We start from the raw sequence: 19,130 nt of genomic DNA on the forward strand, positions 1-19,130 counted from the left end.
ATTAACGTTTGTGATATTTAGCTCTCTTCCTTCATATTGGTGTTGTGGAAAATGTTTATCATGTTTTTATTACTTATCTTGTATACAATGTTTTTTTTTATATTTAGATTTTATATATTTTATTATAATGCTCCTGATGAGAGGTTACTCCTTGAAACACGTGTATGTGTGTAGCATATCGAAATCTGCAATATATATGATGGTATTTTTGTATTTTTCTTTGAGTTCAGAACAATTTTGTTTCGTAATTAGTTCCTCTTAATTCGTTGTTCTTATGTATAGACACTAGAATACGTTTACTATCTAAGAACGATTTATAGTTTTGTGTTTTTCATTTTGATCACGCAAAAAAAATTTACGTAAGAGGCTATGGTTAATTTAAAAACAAATTAAAAGCTGTGCCAAAACCTATCGAAAAAAATATTTAAAGTTGAACATTAAACACATAAAAACATTTCTTAACGTTTTTGTAGGCATTTTTTTGTTTGCATTATTTCCCAAATAAATAATGTAAGAGGAAATACAATGTGTTTGTTTTTGCCACCATACGTTAGTCAATATAATAGTGCTAATTGCACCTTTAACTCCAGGTATATTTCGTTGTCTATCCTTCTCGTTAAAATACAGGATATGACATTACCTAAATTTTCTCTATTCGAGTGTGTTTTACAATTGTGTATGTCTACATCAATCCAATAAGTATTACGTTTAACGTTTATACTCCGGTATAGTTGGTCATTTTCGTTGGTACCTTGCGAAACATTCCCGCTATACGGTACATAATAGTCCATTAAGATATTCAACCATGAATAAAAATGATTGCATATGTGATGGCACGTGAGATTTGGTTTCTATACAGGAGTAATCAAGGGAACCAAGATTATAGCGGAAATCAAAAGAAAGTAAACCAGGGACAACGACCAGACATGGAAAACATACACACACAACACAGAACATAAAATACCCAATATAATACATACAAAGTAAGAAAAGTAAATGAGCAACTCGGACTCCACTAAAAACTGGGAGCATGGATCAGGTGTACCGGTAAGGTAGGCGTCCTCCGCTTTTCTAGAAACACTTGCCGAGTTGCTCATAAAAGTCAAGTCCAGGGTAGACGAAAGAGGAAGGCAAAACTATGACACATTCAAAAATAGGTTTTCGTGGGCCAGATGGATACACCGTAACGATTCCACGAATCCATGGTGTTTTAATGCTAATGTATTTTGATTATAATCTTAAATTGATGGTTTCCAGAAGATCTTTCAAATTTTTCAGGATCCTCATTGAATTAATACCACTACGTAACTAACAAGCTTCTTGGTTGAACTGGAGACCCTCTTTGACAGCTGCAAGTATTGAAGTTAGAGTTTTGAAAGAGGTTTGGTGGAACAATTTGCAGATCAAGCTATGTAGCGTTTTTTATATTAATGTTTGTGGAGCTCAGTAATCCAGTACATAGAGGGTAGATCACAATCATTGTCTTTGGTAGAGATACCAAAAGAAGATAGCACAGATTTATGGTTTTCGACTATCTCGTCTTTGTGGTAGCAGTATAGGTCTTATTACTGCAATTGTATTCTACGTCTTCATATGATAATAAACGTTGGATGTAATATGTGTTGCGGACAAAAACAATGTTGTTTTGGGCGTAGGACCAACACAAGCAAGACAAAATGAAAAAAAGTACTTGTGCTCATAACTACTCAGTTGACTATGAGGCGATTCAGTCGAAACAGCGACTTGTTTGCGATCGAGAGCATTCCTAAAACTAATTAAATAGTCCACATAAACGTAGTAAGCCTTCTTTTGCATATAAATCTCACTCATAAGAAGAAAAGGCAATAATGCAATATTTAAATTGTTCGTTATTTTTTTTTTCGCTGGTCGTGAAGGGTATAAACAAATTACCGTACTGATTAAATTTAGGCAGCAGTCAAAAGGAAAAACCGTAAAACAAATGGCAATATCAGGGTAGAAACCGGTAAGTTGGAAACCACTGCAATAGTCCTGACTTTGTACAGGCAGTTTAACGTTCAACAAAGTACAATTTTGGTTGTTTTTTTTATTTTTCAATTGTACAACTGTTGTACAATGATTTAAACGTATTTAGTTTTGTCGGACCTTGATTTTTTGTTTCACGATAATACTAGTGGATATCCTTTGACGTGGCATCGCGTGTTACTAAGGTCTAAAAGAAAATTGCTTGGCAAAATTGACGATCAGATACAAAAACATTACACCATTCATTTACTTAGCACTCAACCTTCCATCGTGCAAAAGGTATTTTATTATAACTGTGTATCAGTTTCTGAAGTGATATATATGATAGTGTGTCTTATTGTTTAATACTCATTAATACTTGTTCCGTTTATCATGAAAGGGCTTTGCAGTTCATTCTACGTAATTCATTAAAGAATCTTTCCGAGGTATTTTAGTATATTGCTTGAGAAAAATGTGAACTGTGTAAGTTAAAATAATTAAAATCCAATGGTTAGAGTGTCTAAATATTTATTAAAACGTGTAATTTTTCTTTTAATGGTGTGTGTTTAATCTACGCAATTAATATACTGTAACGTTATTTCCAAAATATATAATTAAAACTCAGACGAAAATTAAATGAAGTGATCATACGATTGCTGTGCATGTAGTATCAAAGGACAGGTTGGTTCATACTACAACAATTTTGAGGCAAAAACTGAGACACAGAAGGGGAAAATAGAATCAAAATATCATTTACAAGTGTTGAAGAACAACGTATATTCTGAGGTCATATATGTATTTCGTATTGCGAATTGAATATTGCCATGAAATGTTTAACAATTATGCAAAGTAGCGTGGTAAAGGAATTTCTTTGCATTATCCACTTACAGAACACCAACAATATTAACAAATGCTTTCTCTTTGTTGTCATGCTTGAAGTTGTTGCTGATGTAATAATGCTATGTAAGTGTGGCTAGTATCTATATAATCGTACGTAATTTTTAATTATATTCGATAGACCGACTACACTACCAGTTTCGACATCAGATGGTGGTATTATATCAAATTTTAATAACATAAAGTGTACACTTAAATTCAATTCAAGATTTGTTATTACAAATTTTAATTTCGCCTCCTTTAATATATAGCTGATATAAAACGATTTAACGTGCAATTATGTTAATTGTTTCTATGTTATCTAATTTAGGATGACATATTTCTACTGTTGTCTATTCGTTAAAAGTCTTAAAGTACATTCGTCCTAGTATAATTAAACTCGTCTATTGCCAGAACTCTGTGCAAAACCTGTTATGATGGAATACCTTGCGTTTGAAAGTGGCGCTTAAAACCGTTATAAATTTAATACACCTTTCAATGCTTAATGCAATTTTAATCGTTTCAGTAATTTATGAGTATTATAGATCAAAAAGAAAAAAATGAGTTTCATACAGGACTTGCTTGATATGTTCTCTTCCTAAATGCGTCCCACTTTTTAGGTTTATTTTTGTAATTAGTATTGATAAATGTGAAAAAGATTTAACACAAAGTCGACTTTAAATCAAATTTTAAAAGAAAAAAATTGAAATTAGATTTTTATATATACTCTTTTTAACAGAGAATAGTTTGTAGTAATACTTCGTCATCTCCTATCCATAGAGATTTAATATCGTTTCTCATTTTGAAAAGGCTTGAATTAAGTAATGCTGTTGGAAGGGTAATCAAGGGAACAAAGATTCTAGCGAAAAACACAACGAAAGAGGAAAGGAAAACAATGCCACGTTCAAAAAATCAGTTTGCATGCTACATATATAGATACACTACAACGATCCACGAGTTCATGGTGACGAGCATAAACTTTCTGTAGTGATGACTTCAATCTAGTAGCAACATAACCCTGTTCCAGCAGCTTAATTGTAACAAGTCTAGCGCGGGACAAAAAGTCTGGATAGTTATGTCGTTATACATTTATAATTGAATACTTCATTGCAGGTAAAGTGTAGACTTAGTTTAACTAAATGCATCGCACTGAGCCATACATTTTTAAATTATTTTTCTTGCTATTTTTGCCGTTTTCTACTTACTTTACCGTTTGTTTGTTTGTTATTTTTTATGTCTGCCATATCCTAAAATGTTGTCTAAATGACTGGCTATGATTTTGTTGGCTCAAATGTGGACAATAATAACAATATTCCGATCATAAGGTCATTTATCAAATAAAATGACGTAAACTATTATTCACAGACAAAGGGAGCTAACTCACAATTGAAAAATCAGTTATAAATTTAGTAAGCTCCCTCAAAAACAGCCATCATATAAAAAAGCTGGCGTAAAAAAAAGACAAAAGCAAAATCATTTATTTAATAATGTTTGCAGCCACGCCACCTTAGGAAACATTTGTAGGACCTTTAGTAATTAAATAAGGAGGAATTTAGAATCCCAATTTATGAAAAACCTATATAGAGCATAGGTACATGTGCATATGATACAACTGTACACTGGGTGGTGAGCCGCCAACAAGAATAATTAACTGATACATATACAAAACAAGTACATACATAATACAAAAATAAACACAGGCGTTTTATATAGATTGTCAACTGAGCAGGCAAATCCTAATTTCAGGTAGTGCTTCCATAACAATTGAAAATATATACATGAACTTAAGTAACACGGGTGGAATTACAATAACTAAAGTTAGTGAAAAAAAAGATCAATTCAATAATTTCATATCCATGTAAACCTAAGTGTAGCATGTGACAACTGAGGCAAAATATACATGTACATACATGTTAGTTCAAAAACAAAAACATAAGGAAAAACAGTGAGCAGGCATATCCAGGCCTCACTTAATGGTACAATTGCGGTCGAGAGAAATTGAGCAGGCAACACCTGGCCTCAAAAAGACATTCTAATGATTCTATAATTATACAAACAGGTATTACAAATACATGTACATGTAACCAGCACTGAGTGCACATAATGACACATACATATACATGGAAATAAACTGGTTCACAAATCATTAAAATTCATGTTCTACAACATTTAACTACTACTTAGATACAAATATAACCACTATAACTAAATGTACATCAGAAACATAGCAGACAAATGGTCCACTGAAATTGAGCAGGCAACTCCTGGCCTTAATGAGACATTCTAATGATTCTATAATCATGCACACAGGTATTACAAATACATGTACATATAACCAAACTTTGACTGCACATAATGACACGTACAATGTACATATACATGAAAATAAACTGGTTCATAATGACTGCACATAATGACAGGTACAATGTACATATACATGAAAATAAACTGGTTCATAATTCATAAAAAAAGCATGTTATATAATATTTATCTACTACTTAGTAACAAATATAACAAATATAATTAGATGTACATCAGAAACATAGGAGCAGGAAAATCCTGACCTCCTTTCATGCTAAATATGTATCACTTAGCCCAAAGAAAGAGTGTCAATGCGTATGTACCGCTGCAGTGCATTTGAATTCCAACGACCAATTTTTTGTATGTACTGCTCTGAGTACCCTTTACTGGCTGCATGGGTAGCGGCCCCTATTCGAAAACTTTGGCCCTTGTAGTTTGATTGGTCTAAATCTGAAAATGTAACAAGTTTGTGCAGATGTTCAGTAGCACACTGGGTTGACAAAGCATGACCGTTTACATGCTGAAAAAGTGGACCACATGTGTGTTTGAAGACTGTGGTATATGTATAAAGACTGAAAACTGGACAATTGAGGTTGTCATTTTGTAATGAACCACAGGGAAGGAAAATGGTCATTGGTTTGTTGGTTTTGTTGTTTTTGAAAAACCAAAGTGTAAGTTTTACTCCTGTTAAAATGTCTTTATTCCATGTAAAAGTGATGTCATTCCTTTGATGTACAGACTGCATTTATTTCTCCTAATCTAAAAAAGTCCATGAACAGCAACTAAAAATACAGCTTTCAACAGAAGTTGATGAAAATAATTCTTAATAACAGAAAGCACACACTGTCAGTTTTCCTAACAAATCCTTAGTAATTGGCAATCTCGAGCCTGATGTAGCTGGTGTTTGGTTTTCACAACCTTTAAGCATTTATACTATAAACATGGAAGTTGGATCATTAATGTTCAATATTTTATGTACGAAACTGACAGTAGAAACATGGGAATTAATGGTTGATTAAGACCCTCCTTGAATAAATGTCCAATATAGTTTGCCATGGCGGATAATGGAATTGGAAGTTTCGCATTTTGACTTCCAATATAATGCAAGATTTGTTCCAAAACTTTGAGATAGAATCTTCTTGTGCTAGGTGCTAGAGATGACCGAATCAAACTTCGTGCCTCAACTGTTAAATTCGTAACAATTGAGGTGGGATCTGCACTGACCTCTTTTCCAGCCAAGGAGCAACTGTGAAAACTGTCTGATATTGCAAACGTGAAAGATTGTCATCAATAATATTATATTTACCAGGAATGTGTTTTGCTCTGAACCACATATTATATTTTAAAGCAATACAAACCAAACGACGTACTAAAGTCATTAAAATTTTTTGTTTGCATGTTTGATTGTTTATATTCTACAGCAAGGCCATATTTTCATACAGAAATAATACTTTTTTTTATTTGACAGAAATTGTCCACACAATTCCAATGCGACAACTATTTGAAACATTTCTTTTATTGCTATCTGATGCTTTGTTAAATGGCTAGGCCAAGCCATTGCAAACCAACTTCTATTGTAAACACCTGCAAATCCAATGTAGCCTGATGCATGTGTATATAGTAAAGTTGATTTGATGAGAACCAGGCATCCTCGAAAAACACTGATTTACCATTAAAATATTCAAAAAATTATTGTCATATTTTTATATCGGCATGTGCTAATGAAGTAAGCCAAATGGAATGGTGTGCTTTGGAAATACCAATGATCAAATCTATCAATCGGCGTAGAAATGCTCGACCAGAAGGACAAACAACAGAACAAGCAAAATTCAAAAGCCCTATGAGAGATGAAGGGCGAATAGACACAATTCGAAAAGCTTTTTCTATGTCTGTTCTGGCCATTAATGCATTATGCCCATAATATTTAGCCAGTTTTACCACTTTATCCATAATGTCATAGGTAACTGCAGAGTTGTCAAAAGGAATACATCAATTGACAGACCTACCTTTTAGGAAGGACAAATCATGAATGAGACGAAATGTTCCATCAGCGTTTTTGGACATCTTGTGGAGAGCATATACAATTTTGAATAGGAAGCCTTGCAAATGGACCTGCAATCATACCATGAATTACCTCCTATTTTTTCATATACTACCTGTTTGTTTATCAATGATAAGTGATTTGTGCAGGTAACTGGTTGATTTTTCCCATGCAGCCTATAGAAAAAACATTTTTAAAACCCTGTGCAAGCTTTTGATGAAGTGATTGATTGTAACCCTGTTCTGAAACAGAGTTATGTTGCTACAAGATTGAAGTCATCACTACAGAAGTTTTATGGTCGTCATCATGAACTCGTGGATCGTTATGGTGTATCCATCAGCACCATGAAAACTGATTTATTCAACGGGTCATAGTTTTCCTTTCCTCGTTTGTCTACCCCGCAACTCGGCGGGTGTTTCTAGAAAAGCAGAGGACGCTTACCCTACCGGTGCACCTGTTCCATGCTCCCAGTTTTTAGTGGAGTCCGAGTTGCTCATTTACTTTTGTTACTTTGTATGTATGATTTTGGTTGCTTTGTGTTCTTTGTTGTGTATGTCTGTTTTCCGTGTCTGGTCTTTGTCCCTGGATTGAGTTTTTTGGTTACTGCTGTGGCCTTGGTTCCCTTGATTACTCTGTAACTCATAGTTTAAATTACTAGCGTTTACTGGTGTTGGTAAATGACTTAGTACCTGTGTGGGTAACTGTAGTTTTATTGGAAAGTTGTGATGCTGAACCTTGGGTGGTTTGAGCTTTGTATACACTACACTGGTAACGTGCATGGGGACCTTTGTGTTTTTATGGGCAAGGTTTTCTGCACTGTTGTCCCTCATTAAAGGAAATGCAAGTTTTTACCCACTGAGTTGGTGGTCAGACCTAGGTCTGATTTGGGGTGTACCATTGTATGGGTTTGGAGACGAAAAAGGGGTGCATCCCTTTGACTGTTGCAGGCATTTGCTGCTTTAGTGTAAAGTTCGTCCACAATTTTCCCCCATGGAAGCCCGTAAACGCCTAAATCTTTCGTCATAAAACCTCCATACAAATCATACATTTCCCGGATGTTGTGCACATATTTTAATAAGTGCCTAGCATCTTCAGGACGTTTTTCAATATAGATGTCCATAAAAATTAGGAATTCTGTAGTCCACAGACTAATAGTATGTGGTATTTTGTTTCTATTACTACTGTAAATTATGGAAAATTTTTATAGCTAACCAGCAAACTGAATGGGTCACACTCATAATGAGGTGAACGCATATTCAATTCAATAAATTCATCAACCCAATTTTTTTCTTTCACCTTTTTGGCTATAGTGGCCCCCTAATGGGATACCATCCGCCACTTTGATTTGGGGTGTATATTGCATATTGACAGAGTTTAATGGCGGCTCACCTAAAAATATTTCATTGACAATATTTTGTACTGATGGTTCACTGACATTACGTCGACCTAGAGTGTTTACGCCAGTTATGGACTGTACGTCCTCAGCATTGTTTATTAAAGTTGATGGTTCTGCATTATCCGGTGTGACCATGTAGTAAGATTTTGGGCAGATTGTTCTTCATTTTGTTGGCGAATTATTTCCGCTGCTAACAAGGTATAATCAATATGTACACCTTTGATCTTTTCTTAGGTGGCTCCGCAGCTGAAGTAGCTGAATTTGTTTGCTTCTTATTACTCCGTGGCGTTTTTTAAATACTGAATCACAAAATTTTGTATTCAATGTATCATGGATGGGCACCTAAAACAGAATATAACAAGCTGAATATATATCTATGAACGTTCTTATTCACCTTTGATTTTATACATGAAAATAATGTGTGTGCATGTATATTGTACATGTACATGATTCCTGCATGGATATGTGTTTCATCGTAAATGGATATCTTAAAATGTACCAATAAAATATAGCTCACACTGTGAGTGTATTAAACTCATCATAAGAAATCATGAATATGCAGTGGAACATGTACATGTATGGCAATGAATATAAAATAAAAGATTACGTTTTTGTTCTGTGCTTCTCTCCTATCTACATTAGCATGTACCCTCCTAGAGAGTAAATAATATATTGTGGGATGCTTACACTGTAAGCAGTTTCACACGGAGATGTTATACATTTGTAACATACACATGCTATGCTTACACTGTAAGCAATCTCACACAGTGTGATGACCAAAAGCACAAGTTACAATACCTTACACTGTAAGCAGTCTCACATTATGAGAAACTTGATGATAAACATACATGTATGTATACGAACACTGTAAGCAGTCTCACAATGTGAGATAATTAATTTACAAGTTGCTAATACCTAAACTGTAAGCAGTCGCGCATTGTGAGATAATTTATTTACGAGTTGCTGTCTACACTAAACAATTTCACACTAGAGAGAAATTATTTTAACATTTCAAAGCCTACACTGTGAGGAACTAACATGATGCTTAGAATGTAAACAATCATACCCACATTATGAGCACTATCGTGATTAAATTCGTACAAATTTACACATATACCTACTAGTAGAATATCAATGAGTTGTTGCATATAAAACATCAGACCGCAGACGTTTAAGATAACTCCTTATCCCAAAATGGTTCAAATGAACTCCATTATGGCACAAAAGTTTTTTTCCAAAACCCACGGTGGTGCCAAAGTTTTAGGTTCTCATTCTTCTCCTCGTCAATTTTCCTTGCTAGCAAATCGTTTTTCTCCTTTATTTTCCGGTTGTAATCAGAGAAAGTTCTCTCTTCACAGGAGGTATAAGTTGGCCAATCACAACAGAGCGAATCTGAAGACAATGAACACGGTACAGGGCCGAGGAAAAATGTCAATAGCGATTTGTTCAGCTGATCTAGACTGAGTGGAGGCGTCGTTACCACCAATTTGTAAAAATATGATGTCCGGGTGGAATCAAAATGTTCCAAATATCATTTATGACACATATCAATAGAAAATGAAGTCGTCGTAACCCATATAAGCATTTTTCCAAGCAAAACTAAATAAGACTTTTTGATGTTATGGAATTGTTTTGTGAATGTTCTAATAATGCATGTGATATGTGTAGAGCTATTCGATTGGCTAATAAACTTATTTGGAAACACGATTAATTAAACAACAATAGATTGCTCTTAAATTTAACAGCATTGCTGGAAACTTTAACGCTCAAGTAAAAGGTTAATGAATGGCGACATTAATGTAGACCCCCTAAGTTCGTTTTTTTACTTTGTTTTCTTTTGTTTTCTTGTTTTCTTTTTGTTTTGTTTGTTTTTGTTTTGTTTTTGTAAATCAACTATTAACTATATGAATTAGTGTTAAATCCGTTCATTTCTGTTTTTATTCGTTTTCGTTCTATCGTTGGGCTAAGAAGCGATAAATCAACATTTTATCTAGCATTTTAAATTTAATGCAATTGTTATTGACAAAAATTTACTATAGCGCGTCTCACTGCACACAACTTAAGCAATACTTTAAGTTTCTAAATTATTGCATGCATTTACTTTTGCGATAATCGAAATACGAAATAAAGAATGTTGTTAGTTTTTGTGTTTTCTTTGTCAATTTTATTACTTCCTTCATCTACGGTACAAATTAATGGAACAATTAAGTATGATGTTAGATGAAAGATCACGGTATTCTATTGATTCTTTGACAATAGAAGCACATAAAGAAATATGTGAACATGAATGTCAGACATTATGGAAAAAGACAATAAAACAAATTGAAAATAACCATTGCATAATTAAATAAAAAGAGAAACGACATTTCACTCCATCCTACGTCTTGTCATAATATTGTTAAAATAAAAATGATTAATATCTGATTTTATACATTTCTACGGGTTTTTTGATTGATACTGACCAGAAAAGCTATAGCCCAAATTTAATTGCTGGCTTGACGTCAGGTTGGCACCAGCAAACAATGATTTATGTGACCGTTGCGAGTATGGGTGTAATATTACTTCTTCAAATAATCAAGACAGACTAAGATGATACATTTATGAAAAAAAGTATATTGAATTGATTGATTATACCTTTAAAAATACTCCAAATAGACTTGCAGAAAATGCTTAATTGTTCAAGTGCCAAAATATTTTTCATTATGTTATATGTATTCTAATTTGTGCAGTGAATGTCCTCTTATCTCCCATTTTTGTTTTTGTTTTTGTTTTATTTTTTTTTTTGAAGCGGACTGTATATTTTTGTTTCATCCGCGATTTTTATTCTTTTGTTTCTGTTTTTTATGTTGTTCTTTTGTTTTGTTTTTTTTTCATTTTGTTTGTTTTGTTTGTTTGTTTGTTGGTTTTATTGTTGTTGTTCTTTTTTATCTTCTAATTTAGTTTAGGTTTTAATTTTATAAATACCCATTTCATGCTATTGCACGTAGATACTTCTATTAATTAGATATATTCCCATTTAAATTATTTCAAAATAAAGAAAAATATATATTTGATAACTCAATTACTACCTACCATACTCTATCAGGTAAACTTTCAAATCACTTATTTCCCTACGTAATTACCTCATTCCCTAATTATCTCCCCCAGTGCCAAATACCCCATTCAACATTCAAATTCACAATCGCCCCACCCATGATATTCACGAAATAGACTTGTTATAAATGGAAAGACCAATCATATAAATACTTCAGTATGCTGTATACGTGCTTCAATGAGTTTCTTCTCAACTGCAGCATAAGAACCAAATACTGAGGAAGTTGAAGACTTCCAATTTGTTCAAAAATAAAGTATGTACAGGAGAGGCTAAAAACAAACATATTTCAAAATAGAAAGCGAAATCAAGCCGCGATAAGATCTACTAAAGTATTTCAAATTAGGTACATCAATGTAGCTACCATGTTAAATACTAAAAATGGAGCCTTAGTGTTTAAGGAGTTTCGACTTTCTGATACTTTTTCAACAATAGACAGGGTGTGCCTAAGTTATTCCGATTATCTTTTACTCATTCAATAACACACAATATACGTGTTTAAGTGTTTAAGTATATTATTAGGCTGCATACAGTGCATTCACACTATGAAGGTTCTTGAGTATACTTAAATGTGGCTTTGAGGCACTAGTATTTAGCATTCTTAAAAAGTGACTGCAAAAGAGAGATAATTCTTACTTTATAGGAGCATGTCTATGAATAAGGGGTAAATCATTTGAAAGTCATTTTGGAATAGCCGTAAAATATTTTGGAAATGGCAATGCGCTAATTATTGATAAATTTCAAGTTACAGTCAGTTCTGTGTAAAAGGGATATTCTTTAAAATGCAGTTTTTTATTATGAAATTAGGATTATTTTCATCTATTATCAATGGCAGCCTTGTTGTGCGTAAAAGTGATATTTTATACGAAGTTGTTTCATTTAAACTTTGAAATAAAGTTACTTATGTGAAAAGTTTGTGTGCAAATGTTAAAAAATGAAAGACAATTTAAATGTAATCAAATAAACTTGATAAAATGTATTATATGGGAACAGTGACTTTCTGTTTAAATATATCATCTTGTGTCTTACACAAATATTTAGTATTTTCATAAAAAAAAAAGTGTATTGAACGAAATTTCTTTAAATATTTGCCAAGTGTGGAATTTCAGTTAATTCATAGTGTTTCGGTAAATGACAGTTACCATTCTACCTATATCGTTGTATTAATCAATGGAAATAATTGCATTACAATGTTCTAATAATTGGTGCAATATATGTTTTGGTGATAGACTTCCTCAGTGGTGCAGGTTTATGTATCATATATTTTATTTATAAAACTGTCATTCATTTTACTTTATAATGTGTTATTATGTATGGATACAGGTGAATATCAATATTAAAGATGGAAAAAGAATAACAAAACATTAATCATTAAATTTAATAGCGCATGGTATTTGTCAGCATATCACTTTGTCTTTGGGAGTCTGTAAATATCGCCTTGAGATGGAAATGTTTGGTTGACACCTTATATACATAACAATTATTCGTAGAATCATTGTCTGTATTAAGTTACTAAAACAGCCATTGTTCTAAGTGAAGATTCAGATTTATTTAAAGAACATAAATAGAGACAATAACAATACACTTCGTACCTACATCTTCAATTTTAGGAAAGCCTGGTCCCCTATACTCAAAAAGCACATTTTTAAGTGGAGTCGAGGTGCTCATTTGCTTTAGTTACTTTGTATATATGATTTTAGATACTTTATGTTTTGTTGTGTATGTCTGTTTTCTACGTCTGGTCTTTGTCCCTGGATTACATTCTTTTAATTACCGCTATAACTTTGGTTCCCTTGATTACGCTTGACAGGTTTCTGTACAACCAATAAATTGTTTGTTTCCAAACAGTCACCAAAGTTTGATGGAAATCACGAAACCCCCGCAAAAATGACATAATACTCCCTGTCCAAATTAATTATATTCAACCACGCCCCGCACCAAAAACGGTGGTCCGCATAGATCTTCTTGAGAAATATTCAAATCTGAAAATATGATTATATATGATTTTCATAATGTCAAAAATAAAATTTTCCTTATTTTTTACCGTATGTAACTGTTTCATTATTGAACTTGGGGCCTCTCTCACAATGTTCAAGACTTATTTCATTTTACACCCGACGTGACATTATATAATCAACTCGGCGGGTGTTTCTAGAAATGCTGAGGACGCTTCCTCCACCGGTGCACCTTATATATGCTCCCAATTGTTAGTGGATTCTGGGTTGCTCATTTACTTTTGTTTATTTGTACGTGTAATTTTGGTTACTCCGTGTTCTTTTTTGTGTGTTTCTATTTTCTTTGTTAAGCCATTATCCTTAGAATATACATTTTTTTCGCACGCACCTTGCCTCCTTTTATTCATCTTTTAATTGGGTTTAGTTTATTTTAATTTCACCAATCTATTGTTCATATCTGTTGTATTGTTTTAAATACTGCTTTTTACCGATTTATACTTCGTGCTGTCATATTTGTATTGTGTTATACTGATAATAATTAACCTATAGAAGCGAGTGGTAAACTTAGCGCGCTTTAAAACCTGGTTTAAACCATTTCTATCGGAAATACGCATAACATGTCGGAGGTTTTCAACTTTCCGGTATTGATCCTGATATCGCCATTTGTTGCAATGACTCTCCTTTTGACCGTTGCCTGAAGTTGATCAGTTCGGTAATTTTGTTATTGCCCTTCGTTTTATCAAACATATATCTTAATCATACCCAAAAACATTTATTGTTTTCTAATGAAGTCGATTAAATCAGTTTTAACAAGAGCTTCACTTGTCATTATAACTTTTCACTAAGAAAGAATCGATTAAAACTTCTTAAACTTGGGTTAATAAGTAATATTATACTTCATATAACATTCTTTTTATTTAATTTTTGTTTTTTTTTTTTCAATCTTATATACCCGACTTTCTTCTTGAATATCACCCTTCTGCATGAAAACTATCCTTCCGTCAAAAATACCATCACTACAATCGGAAATCTTTCCCCCTGTTCCGTTTCATCCTCTGCTTGTTATCTTTACGCGCAAATCCAAAAACAACAGACGAAAATTTGTTGACAAATAGATTTTTTTTAATGACAAATAAAGAAAATATCAGTTTAGGACAACATATTGGCAAAAAAACGCAAAGGAGACACGTGACGATTTGTTCAAAAATGAATAAGATCTTTCTACCAGTTTATATTATACAATATGTAACAGAGTGTTTTAAGAATTTTTCAAGATATATAGTGAAATATAACACATGTTGCCTGCAGTTGATGGTGGTATAGTAGATCACCACACGAAGAAAATATCACCATCGACTTCTTCCCGGGCTATATTCTTCATGCATATGGTAATCTAGTTCTTTAGAAGGCCCACAACCCTGTTTTGAATTTGAGGAATCGAACGCACTGCTAAAATTAGTAAACATCATTTCAAAAACGGAAAAGGAGACAGTGTGAAATTATTGAACATATCTTGTGAAGGTGGAATCATGACTATCTAATCTCACTTAGAACATTCCCCAAAGCATACGGTAACAACACACAAAACATTAATGTTGGACATGAATCGCCGAGACTAACATAGACAATGGCCATCGTCACCAAATCATAACAAGGAGGTGATGGACTTGTTAGAGCAGCCAAAATAAAAATGAAAAATATTGAAACATCACGACCGATCGCAATACTCTATCTGCCCGCAATAAATAGCTAGTGATACCAATGATGATGATAAATATTGACCAAAACGTGAAGCCAGCATAAAAGCAACCGACAACTTTTGAAATTGTTATATCTACAAAGTGGATCAAGACATTGCTATATGGACTGTCAAATGCCCAGTTTTAATATGGACTTTATATAACGTGAGATTATGAAGCAGAAATATTGATTTTTATTTCCCCTCATACGTCTTACAAGTTTAATGATATGTTTGATTTCAACAACTACATTTCGTTTGAATTTTTAATATATGGTAATTTTACTTTTTGCGGACCCCAAAATGTCGAAACTAGTGAAAATTGATAACGTTACGTTTGTTTAATTTTAAAGTACAATTATAATTGTATTTGATGACGTTATCATTTAATTTGAATGTTTATTTTTCATCTAGGCAAGATAGGTAACTATCCATAGACTAACATGTTACTATGACGTCATTAACATAGATCGGTCCGAAGTCTGCAATTACAATAATTCCAAACTAAATAATGTTAAATGAAAGAGTAATCAAGGGAACCAAGATCATACCGGTAATCAAAAGAAAGTAATCTAGGGACAAAGACCAGACATGGAAAATAGACATACAAAACAATGAACATAAAGTAACTAAAATCATACATACAAAGTAACAAAAGCAAATGAAGAACTCGGATTCCACTAAAAACTGGGAGCATGGACCAGGTGCACCGGTAGGTCTGCTTTTCTAGAAACACCCGCCTAGTTGCTCATAAAAGTCAAGTCCGGGGTAGACAAACGAAGAAAGAAAAACTATTATCCATTGAATAAATCAGTGCTCATGATGCAGATGGATACACCATAACGATCCTCGAGTTTATGATGACGACCATAAAACTTCCATAGTGATAACTTCAATCTTGTAGCAACATAACCCTGTTCCAGAAGCCTATTTGTAAGAGTTCTAGCGCGATACAAAAAGTCTGCGTAGTTTCGGCAAGCTCTGGCATAACGTATAAGTTGTGGTATGAATACTCCATACGCAGGTGCTGAAGGGATGTTGCTACAGATGAAGAGAAAGTTGACAATTCTGAATGAAAAGTCCTCACGTTTGTCGTAGTTTGGTCAATAATTTTCCTTTACCATCTATCTCTAAGTGTAGGTCAATATATGAGGCTGACTTCAAAGTGTCTGTAGTATCCTTTATCTCAAGTTGTTTGGGGGAAGATGCGATGTATCAAATCCCCGTTAGGATTGTTTAAAGATAATACGTCATCTATATAGCGGAAACTGAGATTAAAGGATCTAGCCAAACGATATTTTTCTTTCGGATCAGGTCAGCTATTAAGTCAGCCTCATAAGAGTGAAGGAATAGATCAGCAAGTAAAGGAGCACAATTTGTTTCCATAGGAATGCCGACCGTTTGTTGAAACACGTCCACCACACCGGACAAATATGAAGTCAATTCCAGTATTTTGTAAACATCTTCCTTTGTATATTTGGAAGATGATTTGAAATTATTTCTTACAATGTATAAAGAATCTCTACCAAAAACTACATATTTGTATCTAGGTGTACCATCTTTTGTTTGGAAAAACAACAATGTATAACGTTTTTATGTCGGGATTTTAACTGAGTATGGGGAATAGAAGTATACAGTGTTGAAAAATCATAGGTTTTAATGCTATTATATTCAGATAATAGTCTTGAACTGATTGTCTCCAAAATGTCTTTCGAATTTTCGAAATTGACATTAAATAATTAATAATTTAGAAGTGCTTTTGATTTTATAATAAAATAAATTATGCAAAATTACAAATTTTGTCGCAGTTAAACATTTTCAAAAGTTTTAAAATGAAAGTTCCAATCCATATAGAGTTCAGGCAATGTCATTCATATATGTGATACATGGTGCAAAAAAAAATAAACTATGCTTGTCCGGTTTAGACAAGACCTATCTGTAGACCTATCTGTATATAAAGTTTGAGACTACCATACACTACAATGGCATAGGGAGGTTTGGCGTGCTGTAAAATCTAGATTTAACCCATACCCATGATGTTATACATTTTGTATCTATTTTGTCAGATATGATTTTTATCTCAAAAGTTCAACAATGACAATCTAAGATTCTTACATGAAATTAATCTTGATTGATATATTTTTCTGTACATTTAATAGGTATGAAAGTTCAGCCTTTTGCACAATATATGAAATACTTTTTGACATGTACACTATCGCAACATCTGGTAAAATCAATACCATTTACATTACACATTTATTATATCTACACTCCCGTGCAGATCCGGGTGTTAAAAGAATAGGCCTGCAGCATCGCTAAGCTTGTCGTAAAAGGCGAAGAAATAGTGCTCTGAACCCTAGCCGGGGGCTAGGGTGCTTTGCCCACAGAGTAACTGGGATGTGTGCCTCAGGTGGTTGAATTGGGTACCCCTGGCGTGTTACATGCTGGGGTTGTCAGGGTATAATACGGAAAACCTGACCGCAAATCATAGTGGTGCATCGTGTTGGGAAAGATGCCATGTTCCTCGCACGTTAAAGAACCCTACTGTGGTATTCTTTCGGAGTAGGAACCATAGGGTTCCTTCCACAGGAGGCTAAATTGCCCGACCCTACCCACCTCTCCCTATTTCCAGTGGCAATCAAAATTTGTCGACCCCATTGTCCTTGTGTCCCATCCCTTTTCATTTGATCATCATTTCATGTTCATTTTATCATCCATTTCATGTTCATCGTCTGAATATAGCTGAAATATTGCTGCTCGGACGTTAAACCCCAACAAACAAACAAACAAACATTATATATACAGATAATAATCAGCAGGTCATGTGCACAGCTTTGTATATATAATTCTTTTTTGAATTATTACAATTATGGAACCTTTGTAGTTTCTCAAAACTGGGTAACAGTCTGCCATCATTAATTGCAATACTTCTTGGCTAACTAGTGAAAACCTCAGCTGCTTTAGGTTGCTTACATATTTGTTTGGTCCTATTGGGTTGTTTGTTTCCATGCAATGTACTGAGAATATGTGTATTTATTAAAAAGACACCGGAGTTCATCGTACTAATGTCTCATTACAGTTTTTAATTGTTACTGTTTTGTTTGCAGGCAGTTGTTTGAATCATGGCAACAGATGATTCTATTGCATCTAGATAAAACTATTATCAAGAGGAGTTCCGATTACAACCACTCAAAACATAAGAGGATTTCCGATTACAACTACTCAAATAACACAAAATTATAATTGTCTTCTGCCCAGAAATAACTTATGGCTTGTTAGTATGTAACTCCGCCAATTCGAAAACTGCGTGAACAAATATGAACTTGCTGGATGCCTAAAATTTTCAACGCTTTTTTAGGTACCTTATTGAATTGGAAATTAAATTGTTAGGGAGGAATGCTTTAAATGAATAAAGAGATCATTGTTGTCGCAGATTTTGTCTAATCTGAAGTTATTTTTGTAAGTGTCCAACAGGAGAGTAATCATTGCTGTTTACCTTAATAGCCATGTTAACTGGTTTGTTGTGTCTTACTTAAACCCGTAAAGGCTGCTATGTCTTGAAGATTCGAATCTTGATGTTGCCTGATTCTTGGTCATTCCGGACTTTTCTTTCTGGTTTTATGACAGTGGGTAATTCTACAAATTTAGGAGCCCATATTTTTCCTTTTACTTGAGGGGACATTTGCACCCGCGTTATTCAGTGAACTGGGGTGTTGGGATGGATCGAGCGTACTCGTCTATGTCAACAC

The 19,130-nt window shown here is 33.6% G+C and overlaps 2 pseudogenes; both read right to left on the reverse strand.

Annotated features, from left to right (window-relative positions):
* Positions 1–5,449: 5,449 nt before the first annotated feature.
* Positions 5,450–6,216, reverse strand: LOC148621742 (uncharacterized; annotated as a pseudogene).
* A 1,814-nt stretch (positions 6,217–8,030) lies between these two features.
* Positions 8,031–8,732, reverse strand: LOC148621743 (uncharacterized; annotated as a pseudogene).
* Positions 8,733–19,130: the final 10,398 nt, after the last annotated feature.

The sequence above is a fragment of the Perna viridis genome, chromosome 3, assembly GCF_037379345.1.
Source record: "Perna viridis isolate PV_CMFRI_1.1 ecotype Kerala chromosome 3, ASM3737934v1, whole genome shotgun sequence".
Lineage (NCBI taxonomy): Eukaryota > Metazoa > Mollusca > Bivalvia > Mytilida > Mytilidae > Perna > Perna viridis.